Source organism: Rhineura floridana, chromosome 2 (assembly GCF_030035675.1).
Source record: "Rhineura floridana isolate rRhiFlo1 chromosome 2, rRhiFlo1.hap2, whole genome shotgun sequence".
NCBI classification, from domain to species: Eukaryota; Metazoa; Chordata; class Lepidosauria; order Squamata; family Rhineuridae; genus Rhineura; species Rhineura floridana.
Window position 1 is genome coordinate 99,514,264 of NC_084481.1, and position 8,049 is coordinate 99,522,312.

The window sequence follows — 8,049 nt, forward strand, 5'->3', positions numbered from 1 at the left end:
CAGCATGGTGAGGCGTCTAGAAAACCACATCCTGTGGGGAACTATTGAAAGAGCAGGGTAATCTTTAGCCTGGAAAAGTGTACATTTGACTCCTTGCTTATTGAATTTCAGGTGTGGCATAAAGGTGTGGCAACTTTGTAATCTAGCATTCAGGCCAGAATGAAGCCATATGGCTTTCTGCATTTAGGGTAGAGACAAACTTACTACTGTGCCAGTTCCAGTGTGTCTCCACCTCTCTTTTCTGAAAACAGGGGCACACGCCACCAGTCAAATGCCACTCCTTTTTGCTGTAAAACCTGGTCAGATCAGCTCAAATGCATTTTTGAAAAATTCAGCTTCAGACAGATTTCGCAACTGATTGGTAGATCAATTCATTGCTACTCCAGGTGGGGCCAATGGAAACGCTTTTCTGCAGGCTCAGGCAGAGACAGTGGTTGGCCCAACACTTTGCTGTTGGTGGTCCTGGAAGAAGGAAAGTGTGTCCAGGCAAGGGCAGAGTGTCTTTAAAATGCAGCCAGAAAAAAACATTTTCACGGCTTTTGAAGGAACTAGTGTGCCCACAGACTAAGATTTCTAATTTCGTTTTGTTCAATTGATTGGACTTTTAAAAATGGTATAACTTTTTTTTTTAGTTTTATAATATTTATTATGCAATTTCTAATTTTAGTTCTTATGTGTAAACTGCCCTGGGATCCCTTCCAATGATCAGCAGTTTTTTAAAAAAAAATTAAGGGGAGACATGAAAGTGGTCTCAAAATATCTAAAGAGCCTTCATGCACAAGAGGGAGAGCAGACATGCTCTGTTGTTCCAAGGAGAAACAACCAAAAACAGTGGATGGAAATTGCAGGGCTTTGGCTTAGCATTAGGAGAAACTTCCTAATGGTACAGGAGACAGTGGAACAGACTGTCTCAGGAGGTGTGATGTGCTCTTCTTCGCTGGAGGTATTGAAGCAGAGGCTGGATGGGCATCTGTCAGAGATGCTGTCGTTTCATCCTGCATTTCAGATCCTGCATTGAGCGGGGAATGGAACTAGAAGACTTACAATGAACTTCAACCTCCGGAATTCTATGATTCTGCGTTTCTGATTGTCAAATAGCAGCTTCAAGTTTGCAGGTGGGTGGGTGAGGGTGATTTTCATTGGGAAACGAGCATGGCACAGGAGGAAAGCGTTAAACCTTCCCCATGCACACCATGGTACCAATCCAGAGCACCTCTCCCCCTCTGCAGATGCTATTTGTATAAGCTGAAAGACTAGTGCATTCACATATCTTCATCCATCTAGGTAGCTCCTTCCAAGGCTGCAGCAAGGCATCTTTACTCAGTCATTCCTACTGAATTCAATGGGACTTATTCCCAAGTGAGGGCAAAAGAAGACATTATGAAGCAAGCAAGTTGTGTTCCCATCCTTGTGGTTGCCTTGTAACACTAAAGCAGGGTTATTTGCAGAAGAGAATCCATGAGTGAGAAAGCATGTTTACACCCCGAACCCCTCCTAACTGCTAGCCTTTTCCCATTTCCCCCTCTAAAATGGGACATAGCATTGGGGGCAAGAGGCCTGAGAAGGGGGGAGATGTGGTGGGGGTAGAATCAGTGGGGAGGGGAGGGGTTAAGCACTCCCTGCCCATGCCTGATCCTCCCTTGTAAATGTCCCTGCATTACCTTCTTAGTGAGCAAACACATGATGGGGCGGGAGAGAACACACATACACATTCGGTGGTGCAACATATTCACAAGTTTTTAGATTGGGAGTTGCAGATAACCTGTTGTGCATGTTTTATGCTGCTTCCTTTCTCTTTGGGCTTCTCAAACTTTCCTTCAGCAGACTTCTCAATTCAATCCAGCCTCTCAGCTCAAGCAAGTAGAAAAAAATGAGCTGTTCCATGTGTCTTTACTGAGTGTGACTAGAATTATACTTGCAAGATTTTAGAAAATGAAGTAAGGAGCTCCCCACCATAAGCACACACAACAGGCTGGGTAAATAATGGGTTTGCCCTTTGTGATCATTAGTTAAACAGACTGCTTATGAAATAGAAGAGGGTAGAATATTAACAGCTGTGTGAGATACGGAAGGCTATGACAGAATATTCATCATCATTGTTTATTTGTATGCCACCTTTCCATAACAATTTATGCACAAGGCGGCTCACAACATGAACAGAAAAAAAGTTACACAGCTCACTGTAAGAAATAAATTCAAATGGTCAATAAGTTAACAAAAGTATCATAAAAAAATACAATAAATTGATACATCGTTATAATTCCTAATAAAATCCAACACTAAAATACAGAAGAATAATCCCAATAACAGCAAAACAAAAAAAAACCCGACCATCAGAGATTAAACTTTAACCCAAACAGAAGCCCCTGAACAACACCCCGTAGTTAAGGTGGTCTCTGGCATCTTCAGGTAGGGTTACCTTTTACAGCTGCAGTCAGTCAAGGCCCCACCCTTCCAGGCCAGGTGGAAAGAGGCCAGCAAGCAGGGAGAGGGTCTTACAGCCAAGATGCTCTCTGGCATCTTCAGGTAATTTATCCTGATGTGATATTAATATGGTGTAAACTGTGCAAACTTTTCAGATCGAACATGCAGAAAGAAGCTGCTCAATACATTATTTAACGGAAGTTGCTGTTTGATATTTGATATAATTATTAGACTGAGAATAACAGCTTCTTTTCAAATATTTAGTGTTTGTGTTTATAACTTTATACTATGTATTTACTGAGTTACCATCTTTATTATGCATATCCATATTGTTAGAAATATAATTAAAATTATTATATAAACAAAGAATGAGTTGGTCCTTTCAGGTCGCCTCCAGACTGTCAGTATTTTGTAGGAGGGATTCAATCACACCCTGGAATTTTAGGTTTGTGCAGTTAAAGTGGGTTAAAGTGCTTTGGCACAACCAGGGCCGGCCCCTTGAAGGGCCCCACCTTAGGGTGGGTGGGTAGCGGATCATGGGAGGGATTTCTGAGGCACCCCCCACTGCCGTACAGACCCGCGACGGCCACCTGCAACATGCTCTGCCTACCTCTCAAAGTAAATGCTGGTCGCCAGGGTGGGGCCAAGCATGCCATGGCCCATCACACTGTGGGCGCCCATCATACTTCGGGCACAAGTCTGCCATCAACCAATATGGTGGCTGAGGTTTCCCTAACGGCCTGATGCCTCTGCTGCCATCTTGGTTGATGGTAGGGATGCGCACGCGTAGAGTGCAGAGTGTGGCAGGTGGCCATCGCAGGCCTGCGTGGCAGTGGAGGAGTGCCTTGGCACTCCCTTCCGCAATCCGTTACCACTACCCACCTACTCTAAGGATGGACCCCACAGGGAGCGGTAGGTGGGGTGGGCGGGAGGACATTCATGTGCCAAGGCCCAGGGCAGGCTGGAGCCCAAGAGCCCCGGCATGCCTGGCACTGGCTCTGGGCACAACAAATCCACAGCTTTGGGGGTTTCTAATCCGAGGAATGGTCCGATTGGGCCTTGTGGGTCATTGATGCAGCTCTGCTTATGCTGATGCAAGGTCATCGGTATCTTCTTGTGGTCAGTAAGTAGCACCAGCCCAGCTCAAGAACAAAGAACAGTAATGTAGATTGACAGGAGGATGGCACTGTTTGCTGTGCCATCCCTAGCAGCTACCTCAACCAGTACTCCTTGTGTTAAAACTAAGCAGTTCCCATAGCTACAACAAGGGGAGAAAGTGCCAATCACAATGTCCAAAACTACTCATTGTGAATTTGTGATGCTAGCAATGGTTACCGCCATCCCTCCCACATCTGCCGCAGAAAACCCTTTGTCAGTGCAGCATATCATATTCCTCAGATTTTGTGTGATTTTTGACTTTTGCATGCAAAGCATGTGCTCTACCACTGAGCTACAGCCCTTCCCTTGTTTAAAAAAGTATCTTTTAACATTGTTTTTTTCAATTCACTGATGGATGCACAGCATACCTAGGGCAGATCCACACCATTCATTTAAAGCACATTCAACACACATTTGTAACACATGAATCTCACCACAGAAATATGGGAACTGTAGTTTGTTAAGGATGGTGGGAACTATAACTGTGAGGAGGAAACTACACTTCCCAGGATACTTTGGGGGAAGTCATGCACTTTAAATGCAAGTTGGATGTGCTTTAAATGTATTATGTGGATCTGCAGTACTTCATAAACTTTGCCTGCATATAAATCATTTGAATTAATTTTTAAAATTGAAATCAGCTGCAAGGTTTACTGGTTGGCCATGGGTTACTCATCATCTGTCAGCCTAATCTGCCCCTCAGAGTGCAAAGAACAGAGGGGATAATGACCACTCCAAGGAAGAAGGGCACACTTAAATTGTAGAGGAAATAATAATGTACAACTATAGTGTGAACTCAGAACTCAGATATAGTGGGAACTCAGACTTATTGGAACATGGTATGAAGAACTATTTATAGAAGCATGACTGTCAAAGATGTTTATTATTTACACAACTTGTAAAGATACAGTATTTATAGTACAATCCTATGCATGTTTACTGAGAAATGAGTCCCAATGTAAGCTGTTTTGCAGCTGTTTTGTACCTGTTATATGGTTATTGGATTTTAAATGGCTTTATTTCTTGTTGTGAGTTGCCATGGTTTCCCACCCTACCTCATAGGGTTGTTGGAAAGATTCCATATATACAAACACTGGAGATGTAAAAATACATACACCCCATATAATGGTTTCTTGTCAAAACTGGTTGGTCATTGCAGAACATTTAAATATAAATAAATAAAATGAATATTAGTTTCCTACAAACTTAAAGCAGTGACTCTATCTAATTCTATTTGCTTATGTATCCATATTTTATTGATTCATTGGTTTTGATTGCCATTGCTATGCATATATACATGTGTATTATTCAACAATTATATTTACATTGGTAGTTGTACACTTAAGATAAGCCCTGGATATTTTGCAACCATTCTGTATTGTTTGTATTACAAAGTGCGAAATCACCTCCAACGTCCGCATGCAAAACAAAACTAGCTGATTGCCGAAGGCCAGAGATAAGCAAGGCCTATGTTATGATGAACATGAAGGAGGTGTGAAAATTGGAGGGAGAAACATCAATACTTTATGATATGTAGACGATACCATACTATTAGCAGAAACCAGTAATGATTTGAAACGAATGCTGATGAAAGTTAGAGGAAAGCACAAAAGCAGGACTACAGCTGATATCAAGAAGACTAAAGTAATGTCAACAGAAGATTTATGTAACTTTAAAGTTGACTATGAAGACATTGAACTTGTGTGGTAGAAGCATGTTGCGCCCCGTTTAGCAACGGGAATAACACAGCCGGACACAGATTTCTGGGTGAAGTAGGACATGGTAGTAGGGTCAGGATCCGCTTCATTCCAGCAGCCCTTGCTGCAGGAATGCTGAGTCAACCAAACAAGCAGTTGAGAACTACCCTTGGGAGTTGGCCTGATTTAGACCCAAGTGGGCCATGAACCCAAGGCACCTGTGGTCTCACTGATGAACCAGTGGGAGGGGTTGTGAGTAGGGTTGCCATATTCCAGTTCCACAAATCCGGGCAGGCTAATTTGCATATTATGCAACTATTTGCATATTATGCAAATATTATGCAACTATTTGCATATTAATATTTGGATTATCCAGTTGTTTTGTTTTTGTGCCTAGGAATTACCACCCAAAACTGGGGAAAGATGTGAGAAATCTTTTTTTAAAAAAAATTACATTTTCAGCCTTAAACTCCTAGACTAGTTTCCAACACTATGGAATATTTATTGATTGATTAAGAGGATTTATATCCTGCCCTTCTGCTATTAGAAACAGAGCTCAAGACAGCTTACAAATATAATAAAAACAATAAAAATACACAATCAATATAAAAACATAATAAAAACACAAAATAGCAACAAACATAAAGTAAGTCAGGGCACCAGTCCGGTTAACCATTACATATATGATATATTTCAGAGATGTGGTGGGTAGAGAAAAACAAGAAGCCAAAATGTTAGGAAAAGGAGTCTTTCACACCACATGCTCAGTTCTAAATACTGTAGCAGCAAGTTTTACAAGTTCCTCCAGTATTCCACTGGTGCAGGCACTCAGACTTGCAAAGTATCTGTATGTTACTTAGGTTTTATTTATTTATTTATTTATTTATTTTATTTATTGAATTTATTAGTCGCCCATCTGGCTGGCTGTCCAGCCACTCTGGGCGATGTACAAAAGAGGCATACAATACCTAGACATTAAAAAACTAAAAACAATGAAGATAAAATCTAGCCAGCCCCAAAAGCTTGCCTGAAGAGCCAGGTCTTCAAGGCCTGGCGGAAACTCATCATGGAAGGGGCATGGCGGAGATCATTTGGGAGGGAGTTCCACAGGGTGGGGGCCACAACTTAAAAAGCCCTCTCTCTAGCCCTCACTAGTTTGGCTGTTTTGACTGATGGGATGGAGAGAAGGTCTTTTGAGGCTGATCTTGTTGGGTGGCATCGCTGATTATGCTGGAAGCGCTCCTTTAGAAAGACTGGGCCGAAACCGTATAGGGATTTAAAGGTCAAAACAAACACCTTGAATTGGACTTTGCTTAACTCAAAATTTCTTCTCCTTTTGATCAACCACATCTACACAGGTTCCACCTCACTACTGAAAATGAAACTGGGCCTGGAAGTGTGCAACAACCCCACACATACCTTGCTAATTAGATTACCAATGCCAGGATGTCTGTCTTATCAACTACTCTCCTGCTCCCCCCCGCCCAACGGGCATCATGAAAGACCCAGTCCTGGATGTGAAAGTTGGACAGTGAAAAAAGCAGATAAGAGAAAAATCCACTCATTTGAAATGTGGTGGTGGAGGAAAGCTTTGTGCATACCATGGACTGCGAAAAAGACCAATAATTGGGTGTTAGAACAAATTAAACCAGAACTATCACTAGAAGCTAAAATGATGAAACTGAGGTTATCATACTTTGGACACATAATGAGAAGACATGATTCACTAGAAAAGACAATAATGCTGGGAAAAACAGAAGGGAGTAGAAAAAGAGGAAGACCAAACAAGAGATGGATTGATTCCATAAAGGAAGCTACAGACCTGATCTTACAAGATCTGAACAGGGTGGCACATGGCAGATGCTCTTGGAGGTCTCTGATTCATAGGGTCGCCATATGTCATAGTCGACTTGAAGGCACATAAGAACAACAGCCTCTTCAATGTACTGATAAGCCTCTTGTTTTAATTAAAATAATAATTATAAATTCTTGCTCTTATCACTAATGGGAGTTAATTATCTTGCATATGCCCATAGTAAATTTTCAGATACTTTCAGACCCTCAGCAATTTTCAAGTGGTCTATGGAGAAGAAAGGTTTGGGAACCCCTGGTATAAGACATCTGCTTATGTCCCTATGCTGCTCTCACCCCTCATTCAGGTGCCTGGGATGCTTGCATGTGGACATACCTCCTTACAATTATGGAAAGTGATTCTTAATAATAAGTCTCCAGACACAAAGTTACATAGGTATTTATCAGTTGTTTAGTAGAAAATTCAGAAGTGCAGAGTCCCTTCATGATAGTTGCAGCCACATACACCCTTTTTTGCTCCTGCATTAAGAATGAGATCTTTGTTAATGCATTCTCTCACAACAACAAACATCTCTAGGAGCCAATCAGCATGTAAGTGGAGAGCGTTAGCAACTGAGAAGAGTCTTCTCAGTGGCTGACTCACCTCCTTTCACTCTGATTGGCTCCAATCAGCAGGAAAGCCAAGGAAGCATATTAGAAGACTCTTCTTCGTGACTAACACACTCCCTTTTCATGCTGATTGTAGGATGCTTGAAGACACAGGGACCCTGCTCCCAAAAAAGCAGAGGGACTAAGACCCCCTGGGCGACTACACTCCTAGTGCTTATGGACATGACCGTCAAATATTTTGTGATGTGCAAGTTCTATATGACATTATTTATTAAGTGTGCTTAGGATTACACTGATGGCATTCCCAAATATGTACTTTCACTCAGACTTTGGTTTTCCATGACACAAT